Source organism: Bombina bombina, chromosome 6 (genome assembly GCF_027579735.1).
Source record: "Bombina bombina isolate aBomBom1 chromosome 6, aBomBom1.pri, whole genome shotgun sequence".
In the NCBI taxonomy this organism is placed as follows: domain Eukaryota; kingdom Metazoa; phylum Chordata; class Amphibia; order Anura; family Bombinatoridae; genus Bombina; species Bombina bombina.
This window is the reverse complement of record NC_069504.1, coordinates 233,234,492-233,248,158: the sequence shown is the minus strand read 5'-3', so window position 1 is coordinate 233,248,158 and position 13,667 is coordinate 233,234,492. Positions and strand designations below refer to the sequence as shown.

At 33.6% G+C, this 13,667-nt stretch overlaps 1 protein-coding gene across 1 annotated transcript in view; it reads left to right on the top strand.

Moving 5' to 3' along the window:
• The window catches only part of SYT1 (synaptotagmin 1), a 991,400-nt gene that overhangs the window by 264,026 nt on the left and 713,707 nt on the right, over positions 1-13,667 (top strand). The window contains exon 3 of the mRNA XM_053716760.1: positions 9,429-9,469. The gene's annotated coding sequence lies outside the window, so the exon portion shown is untranslated. The remainder of the gene's footprint in view (positions 1-9,428; positions 9,470-13,667) is intronic.

Genomic DNA, 13,667 nt, shown 5'->3' with positions numbered 1-13,667 from the left:
TATGTGGAACTATAAAGCTACTGCTGATTTATAGTTGTGTCATGTTCCTTTGTGGGACCCTATGAACTTTATGGGTACACAGAATGTAATAGCAAGTAGAAATTGCCTACACTGTCAGTCTAGTGAACACATTACAAAACATCTGACATCTCTTTGACTAGGTCTGTCAAACTGCCAGATGGAAAAACAAAACAACAAAGAAATATCAAAACAGATGTGAAGTGTACATACATTCTGTGTATATGTATTTTGTAGCTGTTTCAATTTAGTTGTTTTGACTATGTTTAAATCATAAGGGATGGCAGGACAACAAAATTAACTTGTTACCATTTTCTATTTTGTGTTGAGATACGTTTTATTCATGCAAAAACAGAGAACCTTAAATGTGAAAATGATTGTGACAATTATTTGCTAATGTGTGGCATTGTACCGCTTGTATTCATGGGTGGTCACATAAATGATTCCAAGGGATGGGGTTGGCAAAAAAATAAAATGCCCTGAACAAAACAACATTTGTAGCATCAGAGAGTTGCTGTACATTTTGAAAGTGGTGGTTCCTTGCTATGAAAGTGTAAATCAAGTTAGTATACGATTTTTGGATATAAAGAGCAAAATTACAATGTGGGCACACACCCTTGCTTCTTCCCCCTCAATGATTATAACTTATAAATAAATAATGTAATTCTGAAGACATAACTCATATGTTATATAATCTTGAGTTGTGATCAATAGTTGCTTTGTAAGACTATACAAAATCTATTGTGATGCTACAGTTAGTAAGATTATATGTCATTTGATATTAGATGTATATGGACATAGACCAATTTGCAGGCACATCAATTCTTTAGCAGAGGGTATTTATAGAGAAGACCTATTTTCTTTATCACTTTGACTGCATGCTTGTTTTTAACATTTTATCATGTGTCTCAATAAGAAGACTTAATCTATACATAGTACAAATGAGATTTAGAGCAGTATATGTGTACAGGCAGCCCTCAGTTTACGCCGGGGTTAGGTTCCAGAAGGAATGGTTGTAAATCGAAACCGTTGTAAATTGAAACCCAGTATATAATGTAAGTCAATGGGAAGTGAGGGAGATAGGTTCCAGGTCCCTCTCAAAATTGTCATAATTAACACCTAATACATTATTTTAAAAGCTTTGAAATGAAGACTTTAAATGCTAGACAGCATTATAAACCTAATAAAATAATCACACAACACAGAATATATAATTAAACTAAGTTAAATGAACAAAAACATTTGCTAAACAGCATTATAAACCTAATAAAATAATCACAGAACACAGACTTCACTTGCATTTCTCTGCAAAAAGTTCTTTCTATGCATTACAATCTGGACTGAGTTATAGACAGGAAGATCTTGTTCCTTTGAAATCTGCTCTATAGCTCAGATCTGGTTAAACTGATTAATTTCAGCTTGCTTGGCTTTACTGCAACACAAGCGGACTGCTCCACCTACTGGCTATTTTAATAAATGCACTGCTTCTCAATGCTTTTCAATAGCAGTCACATGACTGGAAAAAAAGGTTGTTATTCTGAAACGGTGTAAATTGAACCGTTGTAAAACGAGGGCCACCTGTATATTAAAATGATATCAGCATAAACCATGTTGTATGCTTATTTTGTATACTTGTATACATATTCTAAATGTATTAAAGCTCCATTCATCGTTTTGTATAGTCCATCTGCAGTGGACAGGAGACTAATTTACATATGTAAATGTATTTAATATGTGATATCCTGTGCAGTTAATGGGACCTGTAGGAAAAGCAAGAAAATGTAAATCACGACCATAACATTTAGAAATTGCATGTAGCAATCACATTCTGTAAATATTTGTTTCTAATTCACACTCGCATTGTCATGATTGGCAGTTTCAGTACAGTCATCTTCATAAACTGGATTTCAAATGGAACTGTGTCTTCATGACCACCGTTTCCCCGTTTGCCATTCTGTCTTGTTTGTTGGCAACTGAGATGAGTTTCTTAAAAAAATTAGAAGGCACAGTGTTGCACTTCTGATAAATAAACTCCACAGTGCGATCGGGGTTGGGTGAAATTATGGTGCTTTAATATGAACTGCAATAAAATGGAGGACACTCATCACTGAGGGAACAAGGGTGTAACTGAAAGAAGGTTCCCCTCAGAAACAAGTAACTAAGTTTCCCTTCCCACTTACAGTGCAGCAGGTGCTCTGGTAAATGTGTCCTCTCTCTACAAACAGGAGTTTAGCTTAGAGTGTCAATGTGTCCTCACTAAGAGAGCCTTTACATGTTATTAGAATATTATTTTGGGGGTGTCTATTTTTACATTCTTTACAACAGCAATAAAGTTTTTGAAAAATTAGATTTACAGAGCAAACATGAGATTTACAAGCAAACATTCATAGTATACGCATCATGCCTAAATACAAATGGCATTCATATTGTTTACTAGTTACTACAATGGATTTGGATTTGAAAAGGTTAAACTCACACTTGTAAATAAAGATTCCCCTTGCACACTGTACAAAGGGGTTACAAAACTGTAATGCAACTATAAGAGGTGTGAAATGACTTTTGTATATGTCTTTTTCAGTTGGATTCCCAATTTCAATCCAGATAATAAGTACTTTACAATTGAATCAAGATTTCCCATATCTGCCAAAACCAAAACCTCTTTATTGGGAGCCAATATTGGAAATATTTGAATTGACCTCTAAATTGGGTTAATTTGCCATTACCACTAATACACCTATAGCGCTATTTATATTACATAAAAAGTAATAAAATATAGAGAATTCAGAAATTAAAAAATAATATAACATAAAATTTCATGAAACAAATTCAAAAACTCTTTATAACAAATATGGGATGTTCGTTCTAAAAGTTCCAAATATTAAGTAAGAATTTCGACATGTCATGTGACTGTCATATAGCTTTGTAGAAGATTTGGTAATATTTATTATAGCATATCTTCTATATCAATTATTAACAATAATAAATTTAACTGGGCCTCAGAAAGGTAAAAAAAGAAATCATTAAATCCAGAAACCACACCCAGGATTGTTGTTGGTTTCAGATTACCCCTCTGCTTAGTACAATATATTATTTAACCCCTTAACAACCACAGCTGTACAGGGTACAACAAGGTGATGCAGTCCTTAAATGGACAGTCGACTTTTTGTATTGTTTTAAAAGAGAGATAATAATTACCCATTCCCCAATGTTGCATAACCAACACGGTTACATTAATATACTTTTTACCTTTATAATTACCTTGTATCTATTATTATCAGGTATTTGTAGAGCGCCAACAGATTCTGCAGCGCTGATCTAGGCCTCTATAGACATTTTAGCCAATCAGTGCTGGCTTATAAATAACTCCACGAGAGTGAGCACAATGTTATCTTTATGGCACACATGAACTAGCACTGTCTAGCTTTGAAAAACTATCACAATGCACTGAGTTAAGAGGCGGCCTTCAAGTGATTCGAAATTAGCATATGAGCCTACCTAGGTTTGGCTTTCGACAAAGAGTACCAAGAGAACAAAGCAAATTTGATGATAAAAGTAAATTGGAAAGTTGTTTAAAATAGCATGCCCTATCTAAATCATTAAAGTTTAATTTTGACTAGACTGTCCCTTAAAGAACTAGAGTCATACCCTGTATGGTGGCTGTGTCGTGGGCTGTTAGCGCTCTGTTTCATCCCTGTTGGCGCAAAAAAAGTTATTGGTTACTGCGCTGTGAAACTCTATTAAGCCTATGAGAAAATAAGAGGACTCTCCAACCTCTAAAAGACAAATGAATAATTTAGAATAAATTGATTACCAAAAAGGGAACCAAAAAATTCTGGTATCACAGGCGCTAGTGAAAGCTTAAAATAGTGATGTGACTTTTAAATACTTTATAAGTGTTAAATAAATGTGTAAAAAACGTAACTCACTTATGTGAATAAATCTGATAATTTGTGTTTTGCAGAATCTGCATAAATTTAATAACAATAAAAATGACAAATATAAAATATACAAATGAATGTGATTCAGAATAAAAATAAAAATAATTTTTGCAGAAGATACAAAAAAGAAAATTGTGGCTGATACAAGGAATATTACAGCAGATATAGAGAAACAATTGCGTTGATCATACGCAGGGGAAGTGTAGTATACAATTTGCAACAGTTGCTATATATCAAATAATGTAAAGAACAGACAGCTTAGGTAAAATCAAGTTGAAACCAAATGAACAGATACAGCGATCCTGATGATTAGTTTGGATAAATTTTGCTTGTCTCGTCCAAGTTGGAACATCCAGGTATGGCTGGAACGAGATAAAGGACCAATCAAACGACAGAAGAAGGCACCAAATAAAGGTCAACACTTTTACTTAGACTGGGAACGGTGGTGAAGTGGATGATTCCCTCTCTCAGGTACAATACCCGACGGGACCAGCATGCGAGCAGGTAGCCGAAGTCTGGTTCTACGGAAGCCTTGAGGGTACAAGATACTTGGAACAAAGAGCAACGCATTTCAACCCGCTAAGGGTATTTTTCAAGCTTGAAAATTTTACATTTGTCATTTTTTATTGTTATTAAATTTATGCAGATTCTGCAAAACACAAATTCTTGTGACACTAATTTATCAGATTTATTCACATAATTGAGTTACGTTTTTACACATTTATTTAACACTTATAAAGTATTTAAAAGTCACATCACTATTTTAAGCTTTCACTAGCGCCTGTGATACCAGAATTTTTTGGTTCCCTTTTTGGTAATCAATTTATTCTAAATTATTCATTCATCCCTGTTGGCACAACCTGCCTATTTCTGCATACCTCAGGAGTAAGGCATTGCTGTAATGGTTTAAGAGAGGATACTATGCCTATCAGTGGGATGTTTCCATTTATAAGATACACAATGTAATCAGTATGAATCTCATACTGATGCTATAAGCCTGCATATGAGGCTAGCCAGAAGCAGTACAGTAACTGTCAAACATCCCAGTTACTGTGTATACAAACACTGTGACAGCCAGTCATAGTGATTGCATACTTATAATGGAGCCTAGATACTCACTGAGCAATCACTGGAAGCGTCAGGAGTTTTTAATTACATTTTTTTTAATAAAGTTTATTTTTTATGTTATTTTAATAAAGTATTTTTTTGTGTTTTTTACTCCTAAATAAAGAAAACTACATAAAAATGTTTTTTTTTTTTCTACTTTTCCCCCAGTTTGTTCAGTATTAAATTCCTTTATTTTTATTTTATATACCCATATATGGTATCACTAGAAAGGCCTGTTTGTGAGTTAAATAAAGTTATATAATATGTATGGGTGCACTTAACAAGAGAGCGGATAATTTATTAAACCAATAGTAAGCAAAAATGCCAAATTGCCTGGGTAAAAAATTGAAAAAAACTTGCTACTTAAGGGGTTAACAAACAGCTCAAATGTGGAAAATATTGAACATATACAAAATATTCCATAATAATTAACTGTGGTTTTGTAAAAGATTGTGTAGATATAAGAACTACAGTTTTAATGTGGCACAAGCAGTATTAATTTAAATAATATATATAGTTCAGAAAACATCATACCCTCTAATTCTTTAGTTACAGCATGCATAATTACTAAATCATCTTATTGTGTCTTTTTAAAAACCTGATGGAATATTGCAGACTAAATTAACAGTTAGCCTGGCATCATGTCAACATTTACCAATGGGTAATGCTAATACATCTGTAATTCACAAAAAAGTCCAAAATACTTGTTCTCAAAATATGTCAAGTATCAATGCTCATGAAAGAAATGCAGCCATGCAACTGAACTCTAAATTGCAAGATGGTAAGACAAAAATGCTGTACAAAACCAATTTGTATATTTAGAGGGATATAAAGCAGTCTATTCCATTGCTGTAATACAAAAAGCAGTAAGAAGGGTTTTTTATTTAATATATATAATTGCAATATGTATTAATCATCATTTTAAAAGGTTTTTACCTTCTTTTTTAAAGTGAAGGTTAAGTTACCTTTTTCTTGATCCTGCATTAGATTATTTGACCAAAATTAGTAGGAGTTTCATTCATCATCTTTTACACAAATGTTCATGTAAAAAGTTATCACTGTAATAAATAAGGATTTTTAGCTGATCCGATTCAACCCGTTTTCTATTTTTTTTTTTACCTCCAGATCACGTTCTCCTAACATCCAATTGAAATTCTGGCTGTTAGGCGGCCGTCAATCCATGTCACCCGTCTCCCTTTTAAACTGCGCATGCGTTACATTTAGATTGTCAATCTTAAACTCGATACGCGCTCCCGTTTTGCGCAAGCGGATTCCATGTCAGTAGGACTAGTATAAGTGTCTGCTTACGCATGCGCATTGGTGCAGGAAATGTTAGACTATCGCATGCGCAAAAGTTGACAGAATCGCCGATTTGCGCATTTGCAGTATAAACGAAGGTCGTGCACGCGCTTGGGAGATACGTATAGAGCGGGTGGGACAGCTCTATACGTCACCGCATTGAAAGTCCTGAAATATAGGTGGGGAGGAGCATACACGGAAACGGTAGGAGTATAATAATATAAATATAATAATCATATTGATTAAAAATTGAAAAATAAAGTTAGCGATCAGCTTCTAATATTAAAAATAGACACATTCATTTCTTCAGATAGAGTAAAATTTACCTTCACTTTAAGTTCATTTGTGCTTGGTCTATTACTTCCTTTCACATCCTCACAAGGGGGCTGTGGTCTTTCCAGTAAGGCAAAGGAATAGTTTTTCCTTTGAAGGGTTGCTAAGAGACACCTATCTGCTAGCTGCATTCTGTTTTTTGCTGCTGTTCAGTAGAGGAATTTTAACAAGAAAAATTGTTTGCTGTTTTTTTAGCAGCATATGTTATATTTTATGCTTACTTTGATTTAATATATTTGTTGTTACTAAAGTAGCAGTGTTTCATATCCCTTTATGTAAAAGTTAATCAGCGTTTATGCAGGACTAAAGTTAAATACCATTTATTTAGTCAACCAAGTATCAAGATTTAACTTTATTTTTATAATGGGAAATTTTTAAAATATTAAATTAAAAAAAATATATAAAAAATAAAAATGTCAATTGTCTTGGCAAAATATATTAATGAAGGGATAATTTAGTGCATAGCCAATACTTTTTGTAGGTCAAATGAAATCCAATTAATATACATTCAAAATATATATCTGTAAGATGGCTCCAAGTCCTTTTCTAGATATTTCTATCAGAAACCCAGACGTCTGTTACATGGAGTAAGGTTTTCTTTCAACTTTGCCCGCACAGTGCTACAAGCAGTACGAACCACGCATTTCCAGCAAAATACTGATATTTTTCTTTATTTATTCTGTCTCTTCAACATTTCTGAGTGTCAGACTTTTTTCATGCTTAAATAGTTTGTTGTAAACTCCCATAAATAAGATTTAACCCTTTAGGAAGGACTTGACATATTTAGAGGTCTATTTATTATTGTGCGGATGGACATGATACGATGTAGTGTATCATGTCCGCCGCACATCTTGTGAACTTCTGGTGTAATGCCGCCCCCTACAGATTGGCCGCTAGCAGGGGGTGTCAATCAACTAGATCGTATTCGATCGGGTTGATTTCTGTCCGCTGTCTCAGAGCAGGCAGACAGGTTATGGAACAGCGGTCTTTAGACCACTGCTCCATAACTTCTGTTTCCGGTGAGCCTTAAGGCTCGCCAGAAACACGGGGCATCAAGCTCCGTACGGAGCTTTATAAAATGACCGCTTAAAATCTATCTAGTTAGGCTCTTGCAGCTTCTACCTGCAATTCAGATTATTTCAGTTTCATTCTAATAACTAATATATAACTACATAACATTAATAAGCTTTCATATTCTACTGATCATACATTTTCATATCTTTACACATTCAACTACTAAATTCTTCTGACAGCTTATTTTACTTGCTCTTTTCAGAGCTCTTTGTCATTATTTTTTATGTTCATCCTGACAATCATCCTGTTTTTTTTTCCATCTTTCTCAGATGTTGATGTTCAATCTCCAATTGTTATATTTTGTACTTGCACTTGTCTTTCTCTTCATGATAACTGTGATATAATTATCTGTTCTTTTCAATTGTGTGCACACCTTTTTGTATTGCAAAATAATCTGTTTTCTTTTTTCTTATTCATAACTTTATTCTGAAAGTTGATAAAAAGGTAGTTTATTTCTATATATAATATTTTCTTATTGATAACATTTTGTTTTATTGTTTTAAAGCAACATGGCATGGCTAAATCATCTTCGATTCTTTAAAGGCAAAATTAAATTCCTATGTTTTCTTTCAAAACATGTTGCTGTATCATGTGACCATCAACAGTCCAAATGAGAGTGCTACCTTCAAAGTAGATAGACAGAACTTAGTATACAATAACAGTCTACAATAAAAAAATGACATAGCCAATAAGCATGCCAACACAAATTACCTCTGTAAAGAGGACTAAGCCAATTACAAACTAAAAAGAATCACATATTTCTCTCAAAGAAGGTCCCACAGGAAGCAAAAGAAAAACGTGCACACACAGGATTTGGCAACTATATTCTCCACGATCTGCTGAGCGCTATAAAGAATAGCAGAAAAAAAGCAATGTTGAATATGATCCCTCATTCATTAAAAACTTGTTTGCTTTTTTGACTATACAGTAAAAAACATTTTGGACGTTGCTGGTATGACCATATTTTACTTGTTAAATATATCAGTTGATTTTTATAGACCTTTAAAAAGGTTAGAACACATTAAAGAGTTTGAGTTTCATGATTATGGCCTCTTTTGTATTCTTAAATGCTTGACTTGACTTGATTGAGTGGATACAGCTTTGGAGCCCAAGTGTTGCAGGATTGTGCGAGTGGGTCTGAAATGCTAGTTAAGTAGCCAGGTCTGACCAGGATGATTGACAAGCCCTGCTCTCACTCAATAAGTTGAGGGGCTTGGCTGAAAATTCAATAGATTGTGCAATGATAAATCATCATAATGGTTGATGTAAAAGGTTCCCAGATGGGAACCTTGTCCAGCTGGTGTTTGATAAATCGGTCCCTATACATATACATGGTAAAATATCAGCTGTACTTAGATGTTAAATTTACAGTAATGCATTTCAGAAACCATTGGAAAATATAAACATATACAACATGCTTATGTTAAAGGTTTGTAACCCTTCATTTCTTTGTTTTTTCTTTTCTTTGCAAAAAAACTTCTGCTAAAAGTTTGCAATACATCACAAGGCTCATATAATAGACATGAGTAGACTCCTCTTTTGCATATTTTAAAACATTTGTGCATTGCTAAGCTGTATTTACATTCTACTATTGTCAGAATATAAAAGTTCTGTTATTAGAATTATTTTCTCTAAACAATCTTTATCTTTTTTTTTCAGACAATTATATCTTGGTGGGAATATCAGTCTACAAAAGCACAGTAAGTAAACTGCATTTCTATAGTTTGAACAGTTGTGCACATTGTACACAGTGCAATGAATATTCCCCAGAGTAAAAATATTAATGGACATGACAAAAGATGTTATATTCTGGGTTTTTTTTTTTCAGAATACCAGTTTGAAAGGAAATATGTGAATAGCATAGCACAGTAAACTATTTAATTTTACCCAGCAGACTTAGATTTCATTTATACCCATAATCCTTCTAAATAATTCACACAAATTTTTTCAATGAAAACAATAGAATATCATAATAGAATTATACATTACTCTCTGTCGTATTGCTTTGATATATATATACATATATATATATATATATATTTATATATATATATATATATATATATATATATATATAAATAACAAGTGTATTGCATTATGTATATGTATATATATATATATATATATATATATATATATATATATATATATATATATATATATATATTGTATAGGTTTCCAGCAAAAATATTATTTGTTTTTTTAAATAAAAACAAAATAGCTAAACATACTTATTATCTTGTTAATGCCAAATATACTAATTTGTAAAATACAGAAATACTCTGTACTTTGGATGGATGAAATATTATAGCAAAGCAAAATTGATAATGATAAATAATAAATGATTTTATATTTAATTTATAAGGTGTTTAATGCATGTCTGATGCATTTCCCATTTAAATTATAGCCAGAGTAGATATATTATTCTGGCGTTAATCTCATTTTATGTGTTTGGACCAAGAAATATATTACAAATGTACTATTATTTTTTCTTATTTTATGTTTTTTAATCTTATAACTATAATACTAATGTAAATTACTATTATAATTTATTATAATGTGACAGCAGATTCTGTAGTGCAATACAGTAAATAAATATAGACAAGAAAAGGAAAGGGAGACTGCAATAGAAAGGGATAGAAAGGTCAAAATTTAAATGTGCATGGTTTCATTTTAATTTTGAATAGAAGAATTTTTGCAATATACTTCCAATAGCAAAAATGCTTATATAAAAGTTATTGTTTTTCAGTGGAATATACAGATACGCTGTTTGAGCCAATGCACCAGTATCCAAGCTCAAAGAGCTGGTGGTGTCATGTATTGTGTCAGTGAAGGCTTAGGGCTCCATGCTTTCACTGCTTCGGAGCCTTTGCGGGGCAGGTTCGCATATGCGAGCCTGCTTCCCGCAATGTAAGAAGCAGCGGTCATTAGACCGCTGCTTCCTACAGCCTACGCCACCTCTTAGGTGGCGAAGCAAAATCACAGAGAGCACGCTCGCTCTCGGTGATTGACAGCCCCTTCAGTCGCGTGATTGGTCGCGCGATTGAAGGGGCGGGCATTACACACTCTGATGAGTGTGTAATGATACATACCGGCAAGCAGATCAATAGCTCCGCTGCTCGTGTGTAGAGGAGGTGGGCGGACAGCTTCGCGAGTTTAGAAGCTGTCCACCCGTGCTTTAGTACATGGCACCCTTAGTTTGTGTTCCAGAAGGTGTCGTGTTTTAATACTGGTGCACTGTCCTCACAAAAACAGTAATATCTTTTACTAGAAGTATATTGCAAAAATGCTTTCATTTAAAAAATAAAATGCATTCAGGCACATTTATATTTAACCCTTTCTATCCCTTTAATGGAAGGAGTTTTCAAGATGGATGTGAAATAGTTGAATAGAATAGATGTGTGAGAGTAGGTGTTTGGGTGGCAGAGAGGGAGTGAATGAGGTGTGGTGAAATAGGATCAAGTGGACAATTTGTGAGGTGAGAGGATGACATATGAGTTGTTGCCTTGTCTATTGTGTGAAGCAGCTGAAGTTTGATAGATAGAATACAGTTATAGGGGCAAACGTGTAAGTGAAGAAAAAGTGTTTTGTTAAAAAGATAAGCTTGAAAGCAGCAGTAGAGAGAAGTGTGTCCACAGAAAAATGTATGTAAAAAAAAAAGGATGGAAAGCTGGAAGACAAAATGAGTAGAAACCAGTATGTAGGGTATTCAAGGAATTGTGTGTATGATCTGTAGGAGAAGTAATTTATCATAACAAAGAGAAGGAAAGAGGAAAGAAAGGCTTATAGCATGAAATTATTAAATTCAAAGGAATCGAAGGAGACAGCCAGCATGGAGCGTCAACCCTAGAACTTACAGCAAGGGTTGAAAGTACAATTTTTTCTTTTCTTTTGGCCTGGGCATTTGGCTGAATTGAATGAGAGTGCCAAATTAGAAAGGGTTTCATAGGCTTATGATAAAACAACATATAGTGTGTTATTTTATTGCAGGCTAAGTACTCATTCATAGCAAAGGAGAAAGAAGCTGTAGAGTATTGGCAGTCAATGGGTATGAGATTGTAGAGTTTATGATGATGCATTACATGGGGCTTATCAAAGTATAGGCAAAAGTCAAAAGTATTATGAAAGTTCAAGTAAATTGCACCAGTTCAAGAGACAATTGGAAAATTAGCTTCTGACCTACAGACGGAACATTGCTGCTTTTTAATATTAGCCAATACATAGCATACATACCTGTATATTTTTCTTTGGTGGAGTCTGTTAAGTTGGTAAAATTGCAGGTTTCAAGAGTCAATAATATATGTTAAAGTGTCCTACTAAAACATATAACGTTGGTAAGCATTAGGACAATATGTTCTTAAGCTTGATTTATTAATTTGGACATAATTATAATCCTTTACAATAGTTTAGAATATATTATTCCCTCTGCTTACATGTGGATTTGTAATGTGGTTTTAGGAAGATTACCACATATGCATCAAGAACAACATATCAACCTAATAAACATTATTCACTTCATTAAGGTTATGGGTTTATACTTTAAAGCAGGGATTGGTTGTCACTTCTGGTTGAGTTACTGACCATGCACCTCCTGAATTGGACTTTACCTATAAGGTTTACCCCTTTACATGGATTAAACATGTTTGGCTATGGTAAATAATGCAAATATTCAATGTATATAAAATGAAATAGTAATCACTAATCAGTTCTATAAAACAATAATAAATAATGAAATGTATACAAAAATGTGTAAAACTAACCACTGTGAACCTATTATAGTAATAAAGGATATAGTCCTAAATAAGTATTCCAATTCCATTGGCTTTAACATTGAAAATTTAGGGTGAAGGTCAATCATAAAGTGAAGCTCCATTTAATATTGAAAGATTCTGGGTTTAAGAAACATACTCACATAATAGAGAGCTAACACTGAGCTCTCAGTAACAATAGCACTCCACCAATGTACGGCACAAACAGATAAGTGGATCCAATCTTCACAATTTATTAAACAGGGCTTAATACACAAAGGCTTACAAAGGGCTGGTTTACAAAGTTCTGGATCTATGGCTGAACACTATCTGCCACACAGAGTTCTCCCCCAATCTTGGAACTGCTGTTTGCATGACTCAAAAAAGTCTGGTCTCCTGTGAAGTGTAAGTTCTAATAGCAAAAATAACTCCGACATACATTTCACCAAGACGCTTTTTTCAAGGAGTGCTGATATTCTTTGATTCTTCTCTTTTTGTGTGTAAATTTCAAAAGTTATCTGAGCATTGCTGTTTTAATGTTATTATCCCTAAGAGGTAAAATTAGACATTTATAAGCTCGCTTACTATTTCTCAATAGTCACCATATGTTAGTTTAACTCAAGCTGGTTGCAGACGTTATTATGATCACTGTAGTGGTGGCAATTACATGCTAACCGAATATTTACTATCAGAAACGCACATAACAACTGCTATAATTGTAGCGCACGATTGTGGTTGATTATTGTGGTGGAAATGATATACTAACAAATAGTTATTAATGGAAGCGCATATAATTTATATAATTACGACACACAATTCTGCCAAACAATACGAAACCACAATGGGTCCAGGTGTTCGAGTCACACTATTTTATACCACCTACCAGTGCATCTGATCCTTTATACAAGAGGATCAAATACGGAAAGGATTGGTGAATTAACATTAACCCAATTTATTTTAAGTACCAAGCAATATTGGACCAGCCAACTCATTATTAGATAAGCTTCTAGTAACGATCTGAACATACCATAAATCTATACCCATAATTATACCAGGGAGGTCTACTTAGGATTAGTCGAAAGAGAAAACACTGAGTATTGATAATTAATTAATGTGTGCAACACATAACTTACTGCATAGCCTCAGCTGA